This window comes from Hemitrygon akajei, chromosome 4 (assembly GCF_048418815.1).
Source record: "Hemitrygon akajei chromosome 4, sHemAka1.3, whole genome shotgun sequence".
NCBI classification, from domain to species: domain Eukaryota; kingdom Metazoa; phylum Chordata; class Chondrichthyes; order Myliobatiformes; family Dasyatidae; genus Hemitrygon; species Hemitrygon akajei.
In genome coordinates, this window is record NC_133127.1 from 5,915,239 (window position 1) to 5,935,002 (window position 19,764).

General features: G+C 47.2%; 1 protein-coding gene across 1 annotated transcript in view; it reads left to right on the forward strand.

Moving 5' to 3' along the window:
* Nucleotides 1–19,764, forward strand: part of LOC140726087 (up-regulator of cell proliferation-like) — a 620,561-nt gene that overhangs the window by 72,845 nt on the left and 527,952 nt on the right. The gene's annotated exons all lie outside the window — the stretch shown is intronic.

Genomic DNA, 19,764 nt, shown 5'->3' on the forward strand with positions numbered 1-19,764 from the left:
GAAAATCCAAATACATCACATCTACTGGTTCCCCCTGAATGACTTCACTCGATACTTCCCCAAAGACCTCGGAAAGACCAGTCAAATGTGCCTTCCATTTCATTAATCCAGGCTGACTCGACTCACTCATAATATTTTCCAATGACCTTGATAGCATATCCTTCGTTATAGATTCCACCATTTCTCCGAATGCCAGTGACAGGCTAACAGTTTGGTAGCTCACTGTTTCCTCTCTCCCTCCACTCTGGAGGAGTTCAGAGAGTCTGTGGTCTGCTGACCTGACCCACTGAGTTCCAGCAGCTCATTGTTCATCCCAGATTCCAGTCCCTGCAGACCCGTGTGTTCCCAGCAGACATCACTGAGCAGCTTCAGCAGGCAGCTCATTCCCTTCAGCACATTGAATAAAGCACTCTGCTCACACACTGTTTCTCCTCCCTCAGATGCTGCCTGACCTGCTGAGCATTTCCAGCCTCTGCAGTTCTTTCATTGTCACTGACTCTGTCTGACCGTGTGAGATTTTCTAAACACCTTGTCATCGTTCCTTCAGTGTGTGTTCAGCATTTTCCCAGCGACAGACATCAAGACACTGAGTTTCCTGCTTTCTACCTCCGTCCTTTCTGAAATGGGATCCTTACATTTGTAGTTTTCCAAACAGCTGGGCCCATTCCAGAATCTGGGAAATCCTGGAACATCCCAACAAACTGGAACTCCAACATTGGAACATGGAACAGTATATCACAGTACAGGCCTTTTTCCCATGAGATTGTGCCAACATTTTAAACAACTCCAAGATCAATCTAACCTCTCTCTCCCATATAGCCCTCCATTGTCCTATTAAGAGTCTATTAAATGCCCCCAATGTATCTGCCTCTACCACCACCCCAGGAGTGCATTCTACACACCCACCACTCTCTGTGTAAAAAAAACAACTTACCTCTGACATCTCCTCTCTATTTCCTCCCAACACTTTAGAGCTACGCTCCCTTGTAGTAGCCACTTCTGCCCTGAGAAAGTCTCTAGTACTTAGCTTGTACACCTTTTTATCAAATCACCACTCATCCTCATTGTCTTCAAAGAGAAAAGACCGAGCTCACTCAAACCTATCCTGGGACCAAAGAAAAGCTGCCTGTGTGTGTAAAGGGGAGGGGTCGGAGTGTGGAAAAGGGGCTTGTTTTGCTGTTATTGTTGTTGCAGCCGGTTGTATTTTCCTGCTGAACATTGGGTTTGCTGTCTTGGCACCGGAAAGTCTGGTGACGTTTGTGAGCTGCCTCCAGCACATCCTTCGGTGTGTTGGTTGTGAATGCAAACACACATTTCACTGTATGTTTCAATGTAGATCTGAGAAATAAATCTGAATGTCTGAGAGCTTTGGGAAGAAACGTATAAAAAGGTGCCGGACAAGATCACCGACAGCACTGACTCCGGAGAGCAACCAGTGAAGAAGACCCTGAGTCAGGGACTCGGAGAGGAACTCACGGTGAACCCTGGCCAGGTTCATCTGGGGTGGGGAACACCTGAACAGGGGCGTGGGGGTTTGGGAGTTGTGAGAGTAAACTAAAGAGATGTGTAACTAAATAGTTAACGTTTGAACTGTGTAATTACTCCTTGAACAAATCCTGATCAATAAAGACAACAGTTATTGGTCAGTCATCGTCTGGTATGTTCTATCACGTGATGTGTTTAACTGGGAATAGGGTTCACCAGTGAAGTTCACTTTGTGATCAGAAAGCCGTGGAACTGTCGAGCTAAACGTGAGTCAAAATACAACAGTCCAATCCGAGAGGACGAACATTCAGGTGGGGTGGGGGTGGAGTTTAAAGGAGATGTGCATGTCTTTTTATACAGAGAGGGGTCAGTGCCTAGAAGAGGCACAGTCGTTGTGGGCTGAATAACCTGTTCCTCTCCTATACTTTCTATCACAAACAAGAGGAAATCTGCAGATGCTGGACATCCAAGCGACACACACAAAATGCTGGTGGAGCTCAGCAGGCCTGGTAGCATCTATGGTGAAGAGTACAGTTGGCATTTCAGGCCGAGACCCTTCCACAGAACTGGAGAAGAAAATCTGAGGAGTAGATGTAAAACATGGTGGGGGGGGGGGGAGAGAGGGAAACACAAGGTGATTGGTGAAACCTGAATGGGAGGGAGGAAGTAAAGAGCTGGGAATTTGATTGGTGAAAGAGATACAGGGCTGGAGAAGGTGGAGACTGACAGGAGAGGGCAGGAGGCCATGGAGGAAAGAAAAGGGAGGGAGGAGCCCCCAAGGAGGCGATGGGCAGGCAAGGAGATAAGGTGGGTGAGGGAAAAGGGGAGGGGGAATGGTGATGAAGCAGGGTAGGGGGCCATTACCAGAAGTTTGAGAATTTGATATTCATGACATTAGCTAGGAGGCTATCCAGACAGAATATCAGGTGTTGTTCCTCCAACCTGAGTGTGGCCTCATTGCAACAGTAGAGGAGGTTATGGATGGACATATCGGAATGGGAATGGGAAGTGGAAGTAAAATGGGTGGCCACTGGGAGATCCTGCTTTTTCTGGTGGATGGAGCATAGGTGCTCAGTGAAGCAGTCTCCCAATCTATATCGGGTCTCACCGATATACAGGAGACCGCACTGGGAGCACAAGATACAGTATATGACCCCAACAGACTCACGGGTGAAGTGACACCTCACCTGGAAGGACTGTTTAGGGGCCAGAACGGTAGTGAGTGTGGATGTGTAGGGCCAGTTGTAGCACTTGTACCACTCGAATGGACAAGGGAGTCACGTAAGGAGTGATCCCTAGGGAAAGCAGAAAGTGGGGGGGGGGGGTGAAGATGTGTTTGGTGGTGGGATCCTGCTGGAGATGATGGAAATTCCGGAGAATTATGTGCTGGACACGGAGGCTGGTGGGGTAGCAGGTTAGGATAAGAGGAACACTATCCCTGGTCAGGTGGTGACTGGATGGGGTGAGAGCAGACCAGCATGAAATGGAAGAGATGTGGTTGATGGTGGAGGAAGGGAAGCCCCTTTCTTTGAAAAAGGAGGACATCTCCTTCATTCTTAAATGAAAAGTCTCATCCTGAGAGCAGATACGGTGGAGAATTGAGAGTAGAGGATGGCATTTTGACAGGTAACGGGGTGGAACGAGGTATAGTCCAGGTAGTTGTGAGAGTCTTTGGGTTTATAATAGACATCAGTAGATAAGCTGTCTCCAGTGACAGAGACAGAGAGACTGAGAAAGGGGAGGGAGGTGTCTGAAATGGACTTGGTAAATTTGAGAGCAGGGTGGAAGTTGGAGGCAAAGTGGATGAAGTCGACGAGCTCTGCACAGGTGCAGGAAGCAACACCAATGCAGCTGTCAATGTAGCGAAGGAAACGTGCAGGTCAGTCACTAGCGTAAGCTGGGGACATAGACTGTTCCACGTAGCGGACAAACAGGCAGGAATAGCTGGGACCCATGCATGTGCCTATGGGTACACCTTTTGTTTGATGGAAGTGTGAGGCGCTAAAGGAGAAATGATTAAAAGTGAGGACAAGTCTCGCCAGACGGAGGAGAGTGGTGGTGGAGGGGACTGTCAGGAACGGGGGCCAGATGGACCCAAACGCAGGACGCAGACACTGAAGTACTAGGGGGAGGACAGGATGGGGATGCCATGGCATTTAAGGGTTAATGTAGGAGGGACTGGATCCAAGAGTTCAGACGAGGCAGGCAGGCAGGAGGATCCCACGGTTTGGGGCAGGCAGGCAGGCAGATTCCTCATGGCGGGCCGCAGGGATCCCGGGCAGGACCGCCTCCCAGGTGGAAAACACGGAGGACTGGGCCAGTCGCGGACACCTGGGCAGGTGCGGGGCACAACCCACAGGAAGCGAGGGGAGGAAACGGTAGGAGTCCTTAGGGCGGGCCGCATTGATCCCGGGCAGGGCCGCCTCCCAGGCGGTAGACACGGATGCCTGGGCACGACGCAGACACCTGGGCAGGTGCGGGGCACAACCCTTAAGCAGCAATAGGTGGAAGGGGCAGAATCTCCACTGGGCAGCGGCAGTCCGGCCGGATCCGCCCGACGGAGGCAACGGGTAGGAAGCTGGGTCCAGGGTAAGCAGCAGAAGTACAGTGATCCACCGGGTACATTGGTAAATTGGGAAAGGCAACTGTTACGTATTCAGGCAACAATAAATATAGATGAGTTAGGCAAGGGTTTTTATAACAAATAACACGTTTATTAAACACTGAAAACAAACCCCCAAAAGTAAACAAACTCAAACGTAACCGGAAAACAGCTGCTGTGCGGCTGTTTAAACAGTTCTTAATAGCGTTGCAGTCCAAACAGGGAAAATGACATCACTCCACCATCACAAGACCATTACCTCAAGTCCAGTATAACTTCAACCCCAGTCACGTGTCACGGGTACGTAACACAACCGACAGCGTGGCAGCACAAGCAAGGAGAATAAGGCGGAACAGCGGGACCAGCGCACAGGAGAGAAGCAGGGGAACAAGACCAACTGGACAGAACAGATACAGAACAGGCTGGCAACCAGAGCAGAGCAGGATTCCGAGCAGGGCGGCAACCAGAGCAGAGCAGGATACAGACAGGATTCAGAGCCGACAGTCCAGGTACAGAGCAGGTTAAACCAGCTTCAGAGCAGACAGATACAAGACAACCACCCGGTCTCCGTCCCACGGCCCCTTATAAACGCCTGCAGCCGAATTGGCCACAGGTGTGCCTCTTTGATCCAGGATGATCTTAACAGGCTCAAAGCGGCTGGGAGGGACAGCTGCACGACCCGGAGTCCGGAGCACTCGGTCCAGATCGAGACCCGGAACGCGGATTCCGGACCGGACCGGACCCTGACAGGGACCTGGTTGGGTCTGGTGTCCAGATAGAAATGGAGAGCTTTGAGGCCTTCCTGGTGGGGGATGGAGGTGTTGAGGGACTGGACATCCATAGTAAAAATAAGATGATGGGGGCCAGGGAACTTGCAATCATTGAAAAGGTCCAGAGTGTGTGAAGTGTCACGGATGTAGGTATGAAGAGACTGAACGAAGGACTGAACTGTTCTACATTCTGTTCACATTAATGTCCTGGTGTAGGTCAAGACCAAGTGTTGGTGAAGTTCAGTGAAAGAGGAGGAAAGAAGAGGCAGAATTATTATCCATCTCAACCCCATTCTCATGCCTTCTCCCATAACCTCAGTTACGCTACGGCAACAATGAATATAAAACTGAGACAGGTTTTTTTTACAAACAAATAAACATTTATTTAAGCTCTGCTCAATAAAAATGAAAAGTAAACAAATGACTAACTTAACCAGAAGTTAACTGCTATACGGCAACTCGAACAGTTCTTAAAGCGATAAATGCGAACACAGTCCTTAAAATGATAAATGCGAAAGTCCAAATGATTTATACAGTCAATTAGGAGAGACTTTCCTGAAGTAACAAATTCCTCGATGACTTGACGCTACTGCTGATCCCAGCCAAAATATGCCTTGCTCAAAGGATTCACGATGAAGGAAATAAAAATGGCTTGAAGGAACTGACCTTTTCCTTGACGAATAACACTGTGCCCAACCCTTTCTGCTCTTACAGCAGGGGCTATCTCAGATGCAGGTTACTATCTCCGGAACGAAGATCCAATAAGGTCGATCCTGTTTTACCGCCGATGACACCAATTTTACTTGATCCTTTGGGTTTCCGTACCTCGATAAATCTTCACTCTCCAATACTTAGACTTTAAAATTAAATCGAAGATACATCAAACATAACTGGCAGTGATTTTCAAAACTGCCGGCACAACAACAATTTACCTTACAGTAAGAATTAAAACTCCATTTTAAAACAAAACTGCGTCACAAAACCAAATACACAGAATAACAGAGTAACCGACGACTTAAACAACATCCCAACAAAAACTGCATCACAGCAGGCTTTCCCCGTTTTATACCTGTTGGAGCAGGACATCACATGACCTCACACTGGCAGGAAAATTACATCACATGACCTCACACTGGCAGGAAAATTACATCATGTGACCTCACACTGGCGGGAAAATACATCACCCCACCACCACAAGACCATTACATCATGCTTACCAGATACGCAATTACATCATGGTCATGAGACAGTCACAAGATACCCACAGGGTATGGAACACCTTTCACTTCTTTCTAATCAAGGACTTCTCAACCTCCACTTTGAACATACCCAACGATTGTCTCCTCAGCTGTCTGTGGCAATGAATACTGCAGATTCACCACCATCTGGCTAAAGAAATTCCTCTTCATCTCTGTTCTAAATGGACATCCCTCTATTCTGAGGCTGCACCCTCTGGTCATAGACTCTCCTCAGGTGTATTTAATATTTAAGCAATATTCGAACAATCTTGTGTATATATATTGACAAACATTCTGGTTTGTTTCAGTAATTCATTACAAGTTCAGGCGTGCACGTGCCACGGTATAGCGTGATGACGTATGCAGTACACGAATTTATACATATAACCATCATGCCAGGGGCTCACGTACACCAGACCAGTGCACGTTTAAAGGTGAAACTTGCAGAAAATGCAACAAAGTGGGACACATACAAAGAGTTTGTCGGGCAGAAAAAAATGAATGGACTGCACAGGGAAGAGAAAAAGATAAAGCCAAGTTGCAGTTTCCAAACAAGCTCTAATCTGCATGCTGTTGATGAAATATCTGATAATGATGAGAGTGAAGCTTTGAGATTTACAGTGTGAAAACCAGCAACAGGCAAACAATACGGCTTATACCAGAAGTGAACGACAAAGTGACTAAAGTGGAATTGGACACTGGCTCAGCTGTTTCAGTCATTGGACCAAGAGCAGACCATGGCACTCATGAAAGTGAAGAAAGCAGTGGTCCAACTACAACAGTTTTTGTGGGTAACGTGTCTGAGAAAGGTTCTGATATGTAATCAGGCAGTTCCTTGTGAAATGTGACTATGCTTTAAGCTGGAAGAAAGTTCCAGGAGCTTCAGGAAAGTTGTAAGCATTCAGATTTTGTGGGCATAAAGAACCAAAAATTAAGGTTATTGTAAGAACTGCAGTGGGACACAGAAAGCTGCTTGTAAAAGTAGATGCAAAAACCAAAGCCCAGCTGGATGAACGGAAGGCAAAAAGAAAGGAGTGAATGGAGATACGAAAGCAGAGGATTTGTCAGATGGTTTTGAGGATGAGGAACCCAAGGGGAAAGATCAAATCGTAAAGGGAGCGTTAGAAGGATTAATAGGAGAAAACTCCAGTGAACTAAATGAACTGTCCCAAGATCAAGATGCACAAACTAGAAGAAGAAAAAGGAAGGGGAAGAAAGGTGTCCAGAGCTGTCAGAACCACTTCCTACAGTCTCAGAATCAAGTCCCGGACTCCTGGGTCTTCCTTTGAATCACTGTAATGTTTTGAAATTACAAAACATAACATCCCCCACTACAGAAATATCCTCTCCACATCCACTCTATCTAGCCCATTCAATATTTGATAGATTTCATTGAGACCCCCTCATTTTTCTAAACTCCTCCAGGCTTCTGGTGTGTAACTGAGGGGTGACACTTGGCTTCTGGTGTGTAATGGAGGGGTGACACCAGGCTTCTGGTGTGTAACTGAGGGGTGACACTTGGCTTCTGGTGTGTAATGGAGGGGTGACACCAGGCTTCTGGTGTGTAACTGAGGGGTGACACCAGGCTTCTGATGTGTAACTGAGGGGTGACACTCGGCTTCTGGTGTGTAACTGAGGGGTGACACCAGGCTTCTGGTGTGTAACTGAGGGGTGACACTCGGCTTCTGATGTGTAATGGAGGGGTGACACCAGGCTTCTGGTGTGTAACTGAGGGGTGACACTCAGCTTCTGGTGTGTAACTGAGGGGTGACACCAGGCTTCTGATGTGTGTAACTGAGGGGTGACACCAGGCTTCTGATGTGTGATGGAGGGGTGACACCAGGCTTCTGATGTGTGATGGAGGGGTGACACCAGACTCTTCAGACTGATGAAGCTCATCTCCAACATGCTGTGGTCTTGCTCTGCCTGGTGACCGTGTGGCATTCCACACCATGTGGGAGACTTCACTGGGTTCATTCAACTAGCCACCGGACTCCTCCTTTCCTGGCAGCCCCACCTTGGGTGTTCATACAGATTCAGAGAATCCAGGAGCTTGTTCTGTCTCCAGGGAAGATAAAGTGAGATCACCACCCATCAAGCAGCCATGAACCGATCCTCCTTACACCCTCCCACACAGAGCTCACTCCATACACAGATCAGTCCATACCGGATCAATGAGGACAAGCCCCCTTCACAAATACCCGTTGTGAATCTGGAACTTGTCAATGCCCAGAGTAGATCCCCCACTGAATCGATCACATCACCAGGTGAAACTATAAGACCATCAGATATAGGAACAGAATTAGGCCATTTGGCCCATCAAGTCTGCTCTGCCATTTCATCATCAATTTCCCTCTCCGCCCCAATCTCCTGTATCCCGACATCCCTGATTAATTAAAGATCTAACGACCTCTGCCTTATGTATACCCAATGACTTGGCCTCCACAGCTGCCTGAACTCCACAGATACACCACTCTGTGGCTAAAGAAATTCCTCCTCATCTCCGTTCTCAAAAGACATCCCTCTACTCTAAGGCAGTGTCTTGTGGTCCTAAACTCCCCCACCATAAGAAGCATCCTCTGTAGAAACATAGAAAATAAGTGCAGGAGTAAGCCATTCGGCCCTTCGAGCCTGCGCGGGCCATATCTAACTTCCTTGTAAATATAGCCAATGAACCGGCCTCAACTGTTTCCTGTGGCAGAGAATTCCACAGATTCACCACTCTCTGTGTGAAGAAGTTTTCCCTCAGCTTGATCCTAAAAGGCTTCCCCTTTATCCTTAAACTGTGACCCCTCGTTCTGGACTTCCCCAACATCGGAAACAATCTTCCTGCATCTAGCCTGTCCAATCCCTTTAGAATTTTATACGTTTCAATAAGATCCCCCCTCAATCTTCTAAATTCCAGTGAGTATAAGCCTAGTCGATCCTCTACATCCATTCTATTGAGGCTTTTCAACATCTGATAGGTTTCAATTAGATCCCCCCTCATTCTTCTGAATTTTAGCCCTACAGTGATGAACTCCTTTTCATGTGATAAGTCTTTCAATCCCAGAATCATTTTCATGAGCCTCCTTTGCATCCTCTCCAATGTCAGCACATCCTTCTTTGTCAAGAAACCCAAAACCAATGCTCCAAGTTAAACCTCACCAGTGCCTTATAACATCCTTCTTTTATCTTCTGTTCCTCTCAGAATGAATGGTAATATCGTGTTTGCCATCCTCACCACCAACTCAACCTGCAAATTAACAAATTAACCTTCAAGGAATCCTACACAAAGACGCCCGAGCCTCTTTGTACCTCATATTTTTGAATTTTTGCCCCATTGTTGTGTGCAGTTTTGGTCACCTAATTACAGGAAGGATATTAATAAGGTTGAAAGATTGCAGAGAAGGTTTACAAGGATGTTGCCGGGACTTGAGAAACTGAGTTTCAGAGAAAGGTTGAATAAGTTAGGACTTTATTCCCTGGAGCATAGGAGAATGAGAGGTGATTTGATAGAGGTGTATAAAATTACGATGGGTATAAATAGAGTGAATGTGTCGGGGTCCGGTCTGGAGCCCGCGTTCCGGGTCTTGATCCGGTCCACAGACTCTGGACTCCGGGTCTTGCAGCTGTCCCTCCCGTCACCCTTGAGCCAGTTAGGATCCTCCTGGCTTAAGGAGGCACACGTGTGGCCAATTCAGCCTCAGGTGTTTATAAGGGGCCTTGTGACTGAGACCAGGGGGTGGTTGTTTTGTATTTTGCTCTCTGCTGGCTCTGTACTCTGCTCCGCATCCTGTTTACCCTGCCCAGGTTCTGACAAGCTCTGTAATTGTTCTGTCCAGGTTGGTCTTGTCCCCTGCTTTTTCTCAGGGTGTTCTGCTCCTTCCCCCCACCCCCACTTCCGATGGGTTGTGCCCTGCACCTGCCTAGGAGTTTGAGTCTTGCCCAGGCCTCTGTGTTTCCACCTGGGAGGTGGCCCTACCCGGGACATATGTGGCCCGCCCAGGGGGGGCTCTCCTCCAGCCAAGTCATGTACCCCTAGATCCCGCCTTCTGCCTGACCTCTGGAATCCTTCTGCCCAAACTCTGGGATCCTCCTGCCTCGCCTGAACTTTGGGATCCTGCTCTGCCTGCCCGACTGTCTGCCTGAACCCCAGCATTACCCCTTACATGCCATGGCATCCCCCTCCTGTCCTACCCCTAGTACTTCAGTGCCTGTGTCCTGCACTTGGGTCCATTCCTGTCCCCGCTCCTGACAGAATGCAAGCAGGCTTTTTCCACTGAGGCCAGGGGAGAAAAAAACCAGAGGTCATGGGTTAAGGGTGAAGGGGGAAAGTTTAAAGAGAACATTAGAGGGGGCTTCTTCACGCAGAGAGTGGTGGGAGTGTGGAATGAGCTGCCAGATGAGGTGATGAATGCAGGCTCACTTTTGACATTTAAGAAAAACTTGGACAGGTATATGGATGAGAGGGGTTTGGAGGGATATGGCCCAGGTGCAGGTCAGTGGAACTAGGCAGAAAAATGGTTCGGCACAGCCAAAGAAGGGCCAAAAGGCTTGTTTCTGTGCTGTAATGTTCTATGGTTTTATTTAGAAAGTACTCTATTCTTCCATTCCTTCTAACAAAGTGCATGACACTGTATTCCATCTGCCACTTTGCCCATTCTCCTAATCTGTCTAAGTCCTTCTGTAGCCTCTCTACTTCCTCAAAACTACCTGCCCCTCCACCTGTCTTTGTATCATCTGCAAACCTGGCCAGAAAACTATCAATTCCATCATCCGAATCATTGACAAATAACATAAAAAGAATCGGTCCCCACACAGTCCCTGTGAAGACCTCTAGTCACCTGCAGTCAACCAGATGTGGATTTCTGGAATGAGGGATGAGGGAGGTGGAATGATGGAGTGAGACGAGGGAAGCAGAATGAGAGGGAGGGATGAAGGAAGTGGGATAGAGAGGAAGGGGAGGGTAGGGGAAAGGGGGATGGGGAAGAGGAATGGAGGAGTGGGGAAGGGGAGGTGGGTAGGTGGAGGCAAAGGGAGGAGAGAGGAGATAGTAGGGTGAAGAGAGAAGGGTGGTGAGACAAGGATGGAGGGGAGGGAGGAGGGTTTTGGGGAGAAAGGATGAGGGAGGAGGGTGTGGACGGTGGAGTTAGGGAGGCAGGTTGCAGAGGAGGGGTTAGGGAGTAGTGTTAGGGAGGAGGGGTTAGGGATAAGGTTTGGGGAGGAGAGGAATGAGGATGGAGGATGGTGGAGAGAGGAGAGAGTAGAGAGAGTAGAGGAGGGTGGAGGGTGGTGGGAGGAGGAAGGAGGGGGTAGGGAGGAGGCTGAACTGATAGATTAACGATCTCAGTGAACACTCCAGCCGGTTGATCAGCACAGATCTTTAGTATTCGGCCAGGTCCCCACCTGGGCCGGATGTTTTCCTTGGGTTCACCCTCCTGAGGGCTGCTCGCACGTCAGCCTCAGAGACTGAAATCACAGGATCATTGGGGATCATGATAGTCTCTCGATGTTTTGATGGTCAAAGCAAGCATAGAAGACATTGAGGTCCAGGTTGCAATATCTGCCCCACTCTACTAATGCTGCACTGACAGATTGTGATCTAACTCCATCTCTAGATTTGCATGTGATACCACTGTAGTGGGTCAAATCTCAAATAACGATGAGTCGGAGTACAGGAAGGAGAAAGAAAGCTTAGTTACATGGTGTTGTGACAACCATGATCTCAGACGAGGATGAAACAGCCTACAGGCTCGAGGTGGATCATCTGACGGAGTGGTGTAAGGACAATGACCTGGTCCTTAACACTTCTAAAACAAAAGAGATGATCATTGACTTCAGGAGATCAAAGGACAGAGTACACACCCCCCTCCATATACATGGAGAGGTAGTGGAAAGTGTGGAAAACCTAAAGTTCCTTGGAGATATGTTGTCAAAACAGCTGAGATGGACCACCAACACCTCCCTGCTTGTAAAAAAGGCACAACAATGACTCTTCTTCCTCAGAAAGCTGAAACAGGCCAAACTCCCACAAAAGTTGTTGCTTAACTTCTACAGAAGCACAATTGAAACCATCCTGACCAACAGCGCCACCGTGTGGTCTGCCAGCTGCACAGCCACTGAGCGACAAGACCTGCATCGCGTGGTGAAGGCGGCCCAGTGAATTGTCAGGGTGGAGCTCCCAGGACTGGACACCGTCTATTCCAGCAGACTCAGGAGGAAAGCAATCAGCATAACCAGAGACACCACACACCCCGGCCACTCCCTGATTGACCAGCTGCCGTCCAGCAAAAGGTTCAGGACACTAAAAGCCAGAACAAATAGACTGAGGAACAGCTTCTACCCCAGAGCTGTGGCCTCCATCACACCACTCCCACAGAACAATGACTGAAACTCTGAGCACACACAAGGACTGAAATACCTGCACCAACGGCACTTTGTGCATTACTGTGACATTCTGGTGCTGCTGCAACTTATTTTCTGCTACTTATCTATTTAATACTGTTTTTCTATTACTATCTTGTTTTTATCTACCTCTTTGTTTAATTGCCTGAGAGGAAGCCAGACAGAATCTCATTGTACCTATGTATAATGACAATAAAGATCATTCAATTCAATTCAACAATATTTCCCCCGAGGCATAAAGTTAAAGATGACACATTTCTTTAATATTTTAAGCAAGATTACTTTCCATCATTTACAGTTTCAAAATAACAAAAAAGGAAAAGAGACCAAAGCAAAAGTTTGGGCACCCAGCACGGTCAGTACTTAGTAACACCCCCTTTGGCAGGTATCACAGCTTGTAAACACTTTCTGTAGCCAGCTAAAGGTCTTCAATTTTTGTTTGGGGTATTTTCACCCTTTCTTCCTTGCAAAAGGCTTCTCGTTCTGTGAGATGCTTGGGCTGTCTTGCATGCACTGCTCTTTTGAGGTCTATCCACAGATTTTCGATGATGTTTAGCTCGGAGAACTGTGAGGGCCATGGCAAAACCCTCAGCTTGCGCCTCTTGAGGTAGTCCATTGTGGATTTTGAGGTGTGTTTAGGATCATTATCCTGTTGTAGAAGCCATCCTCTTTTCATCTTCAGCTTTTTTACAAATGGTGTGATGTTTGCTTCCAGAATTTGCTGATATTTAATTGAATTCATTCTTCTGTCTACCACTGAAATGTTCCCCGTGCCACTGGCTGCAACACAGGCCCAAAGCATGATCGATCCACCCCCCGTGCTTAACAGTTGGACAGGCATTCTCTTCATGACATTCTGCACCCTTTTTTCTCCAAACATACTTCTGCTCATTCCGGCCAAAAAGTTCCATTTTAACTTCATCAGTCCACAGGACCTGTTTCCAAAATGCATCAGGCTTGTGTAGGTGTTCCTTTGCAAACTGAATTTTGTGGTGAGGATGGAGGAAAGGTTTTCTTCTGATGACTCATCCATGAAGATCATATTTGTGCAGGAGTCTCTGCACAGTAGAACAGTGCACCACCACTTCAGAGTTTGCTAAATCTTCCTGAAGGTCTTTTGCAGTCAAACAGGGGTTTTGATTTGCCTTTCTAGCAATCCTACAAGCAGTTCTCTCAGAAAGTTTTATTGGTCTTCCAGACCTCAACTTGACATCCACCGTTCCTGTTAACTGCCATTTCTTAATTACATTACAAACTCAAAAGTCAGGTGACTTGACTTGAACTGAGGAAACGGCTACCTGAAAACCCTTTGCTATCTTCTTATAGCCTTCTCCTGCTTTGTGGGCATCGCAGATCCACTACCATTACGTCAGCGTTAGACTGCACTAAAACAAAGTTTATGCCCGACATTTTGTCAAACCCCTGCTCCATGATTGTAATCCTAATCAACAATTTATCTGGGTTACAAATATCAACTCCACTCAACACACAAGCATTAGCTACAGGTAATCCCTGTGATTCTCACCAACGCTCAGTCCCTGGGCATCCATAACCACATATCTTAATCACTTTACTGGACAATAGTTTAACACAATCTGTAACTGTGCTACAAGTTCATCTATCTTATCCCATATACTGTGTGAATTCAAATATAACACCTTCAGTTCTGTATTCATCCTTTTTGATTTTGTCTGCCTTTTACGTTGCAACTCATCCTGTTGACTGCGATTCTGGCCTATCACCAGCCTCTCCTCCCTACATCTTGCCACCTCATCTTCAGCACAATTATCCACCTTTTCTACGATATTTCTTGCATAGAAATATACGCAGCTCAGGAAACTAGTCACACCATGCTCAGCCTTTTGATTCCTAACTTCGTCTGAGGTCACCTACACCTGTCTCCACTAACTGTTCTGGCATGCTGCAACTCTAGTTTAAACCCCTCTGTGCAGCTTTAACAAACCTTCCCACTGGGATATTAGTCCCCCTCCAGTTCAGGTGTAAATTGTTCCTTCTGTACAGGTCCCACCTTCCCTGCAAGAGAACCCAGTGATCCAAAAATCTAATGCCTCCCTCCTACACAGACTCCTTAGCCACATATTAAACATTTTGATCTCACTAGCACGTGACTGGGTAGCAATACTGGGATCACAACAGCTTTTTAACTTAGTACCTAACTCCCTGATCTCCCTGTGCAGAACCTCGTCACTCTGGCTGTTCACTTAAGAATGCTAAGGACTCGATCTAAGATATCCCGGATCCTGGCACCCGGGAGGCAAAATACTATCCTGGAATCTCATTCTCACCCTCGGAACCTCCTGCCTGTTCTCCTAGCTAATGGGTCTCCCATCACCACAGCGTACCTCTTCTCCCCCTTCCCTTCTGAGTCACAGAGACAGACACAGTGCCAGAGTCCCAGCAACAGTGATTTTCCTCTGTTAGGTTAACCCTCCCCAAAGGTATCCAAAGTGATGTACCTGTGGTTGAGGGGCATGGCCACAGGGGTACTCTGCACTGGTTCCTTAACCCCTTTCCCCTTCCTGACTGTCACCCAGTTTCCTGTGTCCTGCACCTTGGGTGTAACTACCTCCCTGTATGTCCTATCTATCCCCCCTCAGCCTCCCAAGTTTCAGCTCCAATTCCTTAAACTATCTAATGGAGAAAGGCCTTGATAGAGTGGATATGGAGAGGATGTCTCCTGTGATGGGAGAATCTAAGACTAGAGGACACAGCCTCAGATTAGAGTGGTGTCCTTTTAGAATGGATATGAGAAATTTCTTTAGCCAGGAAGTGGAGAGTTTGATTTTTTCCCCCACAGACAACAGTGGAGGGCATCATTGGGTATACAGTATTAAAAGCAGAAGTTGATAGATTCTTGATTGGTCAGGGCATGAAGGGATACAGGGAGAAGGCAGGAGATTGGGGCTTAGAGGAAAACTGGATCAGCCATGATGAAATTTTCAAAGAGAGAGTGGGCTTCACACAGGTCGGAGAGAAAAGTATAAAAAATGGAGCGTATCACATGGCACATTAGTGGCAGTCCAATCGATTTGAAGAGGGAGTGAGCTTCGCACAGGTAGGGGAGAAGAGTTTAAAAAAGAAGTGTTTCAGAGGGCTCAGCACATTAGCAGCAGACCAATCGATTTGAAGAGGGAGTGAGCTTTGCACGGGACAGGGAGAAATGCATAGATGCAGTGAAACGCTCAAGGGTGCTGAGAAAGGTCCAAGTTTGCTTTTTGCTTTTCAATTGAAGCAAGAGGCTGAGAGTGGAAGACTGAAGCATCGCGAAGGGAAGCTCGTTTTTCCTTAACAGCTCAGGGAAAAGAGGCTAGACTGCGCAGACGTGTGATGTAGCACGTCAAAGTTTAAAAGAAAGACCGCCATATTGGCCATCGTTGGAGTGGGACTGAGTCGGTGTGAGACGGAGTCGGAGTGGGACTGTGTCGGAGTGGGACTGAGTCGGAGTGGGACGGAGTCGGAGTGGGACTGAGTCGGAGTGGGACTGAGTCGGAGTGGGACGGAGTCGGAGTGGGACTGAGTCGGAGTGGGACGGAGTCGGAGTGGACGGAGTCGGAGTGGACGGAGTCGGAGTGGGACGGGGTCGGAGTGGGACTGTGTCGGAGTGGGACTGTGTCGGAGTGGGATGGCTTTGGCTCAATCAGGTTTCGGTGAGAAACAGGCAGAGGCGAGGATAGGTTCCGGTAAGTTTCTGTTTTTCTTTTTTTTTGTTCAGACTAGAGAATATGCCAGGCAGGATGCTGGAATGCTCCTCTTGCAGGATGTGGGAAGTCAGGGAGACCTCTGGTGTCCCTGACAACGACACCTGCAAGAAGTGCATCCAGCTGCAGCTCCTAATAAACCGCGTTAGGGAACTGGAGCAGGAGCTGGATGACCTCCGGATCATTCAGGAGACTGAGCAGTTTATAGATAGTAGCTTCCAGGAGGTTGTTACACCTAAGGAACAGGGCACAGGTAATTGGGTTACCGTCAGGCGAGGGAAGGGGAAAGGGCAGGTAGTGCAGGGTTCCCCTGTGGCCATTCCCCTCCAAAACAGGTATACCGATTTGGATACTGTTGGGGGGGATGGCTTACTTGGGACAAGCTGCGGCAGCCGGATCTCTGGCACTGAGTCTGGTTCTGTAGTGCAGAAGGGAGGGAGGAAGAAGAGAGTGGTAGTGATAGGGGACTCCATAGTCAGGGGTACAGACAGGAGATTCTGTGGTCGTGACAGAGATTCCCGGATGGTTTGTTGCTTCCCGGGTGCCAGGGTCAGGGATGTCTCTGATCGCGTGCACAGCATTCTGAGGTGGGAGGGTGATCAGCCAGATGTTGTGGTACACATCAGTACCAATGACATAGGTAGAAAGAGTCAGGAGGTCCTGAAGATTGAGTACAAAGAGGTTGGAAGTTGAAGAACAAGACCTTGAGGGTAGTAATCTCCAGATTGCTGCCTGTGCCACATGCCAGTGAGGGTAAGAGTAAGATGCTCTGGTAGATGAACACATGGCTGAGAAACTGGTGTAGGGGGCAGGGTTTCAGATTTCTAGATCATTGGGACTTCTTCTGGGACAGGTGGGACGTGTACAAGAGAGACGGGTTACACCTGAACTACAAGGGGACCAATATACTTGCAGGGAGGTTTGCTAGTGTTATTGGGCAGGGTTTACACTAGATTTACAGGGGGATGGGAACCAGAGTGCCAGAGTAGATAGTGGAACGGGGGTAAAAACAAATGATGTTAGTAGTTCATGCAAAGTCACAAATAGTAAGGTTGTGTGTGGTGGTAATAATCTTCTGAGGTGTGTGTATTTCAATGCGAGGAGTACTGTGGGAAAGGCAGACGAGCTGAGGGTGTGGATTGACACGTGGAATTATTACATCATAGCCATTACTGAAACTTGGCTACAGGAGGGGCAGGACTGGCAGCTCAATGTTCCAGGGTTGCAATGTTTCAGACGTGATAGAGGCAGAGGGATGAAGGGTGGGGGGGGTGGGGGGTGGGGGGTGGCATTGCTAGTCAGGGAAAATATTACAGCAGTGCTCAGGCAGGACAGATTAGAGGGCTTGTCTACCGAGGCCATATGGGTGGAGCTGAGAAACAGGAAAGGTATGACCACATTAATAGGGTTGTATTATAGACCATCCAATAGTCAGTGAAAATTGGAGGAGCAAATCTGCAGAGAGATAACAGACAACTGCAGGAGACAGAAAGTTGTGATTGTAGGGGATTTTAATTTTCCACACATTGATTGGGACTCCCATACTGTTAAAGGTCTAGAAGGGTTAGAGTTTGTAAAATGTGGTCAGGAAAGTTTTCTAAATCAATATTTAGATGTACCAACTAGGAAGGATGCAATATTAGATCTCCTATTACGAAATGAGTTAGGGCAGGTGATGGATGTGTGTGTAGGGGAACACTTTGGTTCCAGTGATCATAAACACCATTAGTTTCAACTTGATCATGGATAAAAATAGATCTGGTCCTCGGGTTGAAGTTCTAAACTGGAAAAGGGCCAAATTTGAAGAAATGAGAAAGGATCTAAAAAGTGTAGATTGGGACAGGTTGTTCTCTAGCAAGGATGTGATTGGTAAGTGGAAGGCCTTCAAAGGAGAAATTTTGAGAGTGCAGAGTTTGTATGTTCCTGTCAGGGTTAAAGGCAAAATGAATAAGAATAAGGAACCTTGGTTCTCGAGGGATAATGGAAATCTGATAAAGAAGAAGAGAGAGATGTATAACATGTAGAGTCAACAGGGAGGAAATAAGATGCTTGAGGAGTATGGAAAGAGTAAGAAAATACTTAAGAAAGAAATCAGGAGGGCTAAAAGAAGACATGAGGTTGCTTTGGCAGTCAGGGTGAAGGATAATCCTAAGAGCTTCTACAGGTATGTTAAGAGCAAAAGGATAGTAAGGGATGAAATTGGTCCTCTTGAAGATCAGAGTGGTCGGCTATGTATGGAACCAAAAGAAATGGGAGAGATATTAAATGGATTTTTTTTGCATCTGTATTTACTAAGGAAACTGGAATGGAGTCTATGGAAACAAGGCAAACAAGTAGGGAGGTCATGGAACTTGTACAGATTAAAGAGGAGGAGGTGCTTGCTGTCTTGAGGCAAATCAGAGTAGATAAATCCCCAGGACCTGACAGGGTATTCCCTCGGACCTTGAAGGAGACTAGTGTTAAAATTGCAGGGGCCCTGGCAGAAATATTTAAAATGTTGATATCCACGGGTCAGGTGCCGGAGGATTGGGGGATAGCTCATGTAGTTTCGTTGTTTAAAAAAGGCTCAAAAAGTAAGCCAGGAAATTATAGGCCAGTAAGTTTGACATCGGTAGTAGGTAAATTATTGGAAGGAATACTAAGAGATAGGACCTACAAGTATTTGGATAGACAGGGACTTATTAGAAAAAGTCAACATGGCTTTGTGCATGGTAGGTCATGTTTAACCAATCTATTAGTTTTTCGAGGAAGTTACCAGGAAAGTGGATGAAGGGAAGGCCGTGGATGTTGTATTCGTGGACTTTACAAGGTCTTTGACAAGGTCCCACATGGGAGGTTAGTTAGGAAGGTTCAGTCACTAGGTATACATGGTGAGGTAGTAAATTGGATTAGACATTGGCTCAATGGGAGAAGTCAGAGAGTGGTAGTGGAGGATTGCTACTCTGAGTGGAGGCCTGTGACTAGTGGTGTGCCACAGGGATCAGTGCTGGGTCCATTGTTATTTGTCATCTATATCAATGATCTGGATGATAATGTGGTAAATTGGATCAGCAAATTTGCTGATGATACAAAGATTGGAGGTGTAGTGGACAGTGAGGAAGGTTTTCAAAGCTTGCAGAGGGATTTGGACCAGTTGGAGGAATGGGCTGAAAAATGGCGGATGGAGTTTAATGCGGACAAGTGTGAGGTATTGCACTTCGGAAGGTCAAACCAAGGTAGAACATACAAGGTAAATGGTAGGACATTGAGGAGTGCAGTAGACAAAGGGATCTGTGAGTACAGGTACATAATTGAGGGACATGGTACAGGAATCACTGGGGTTCAGCTCATTCGAGCTTGTCTTCGGTCATAGGCCCAGAGGACCTCTGACCTTACTTAAAGAGCAATGGTCGACCCAACAGTGCATGTCAATGTGATTGACTATGTTTTGAAATTCCAAGAGAGGCTTAGCAGGATATGTGATCTTGCCAAGGAAAATCTACGAGACTCCCAAGCTAAAATGAAGCAGTGGTATGATAGACGAGCAGGGGAACAGGTATTTCAATTGGGCGATAAGGTCTTGG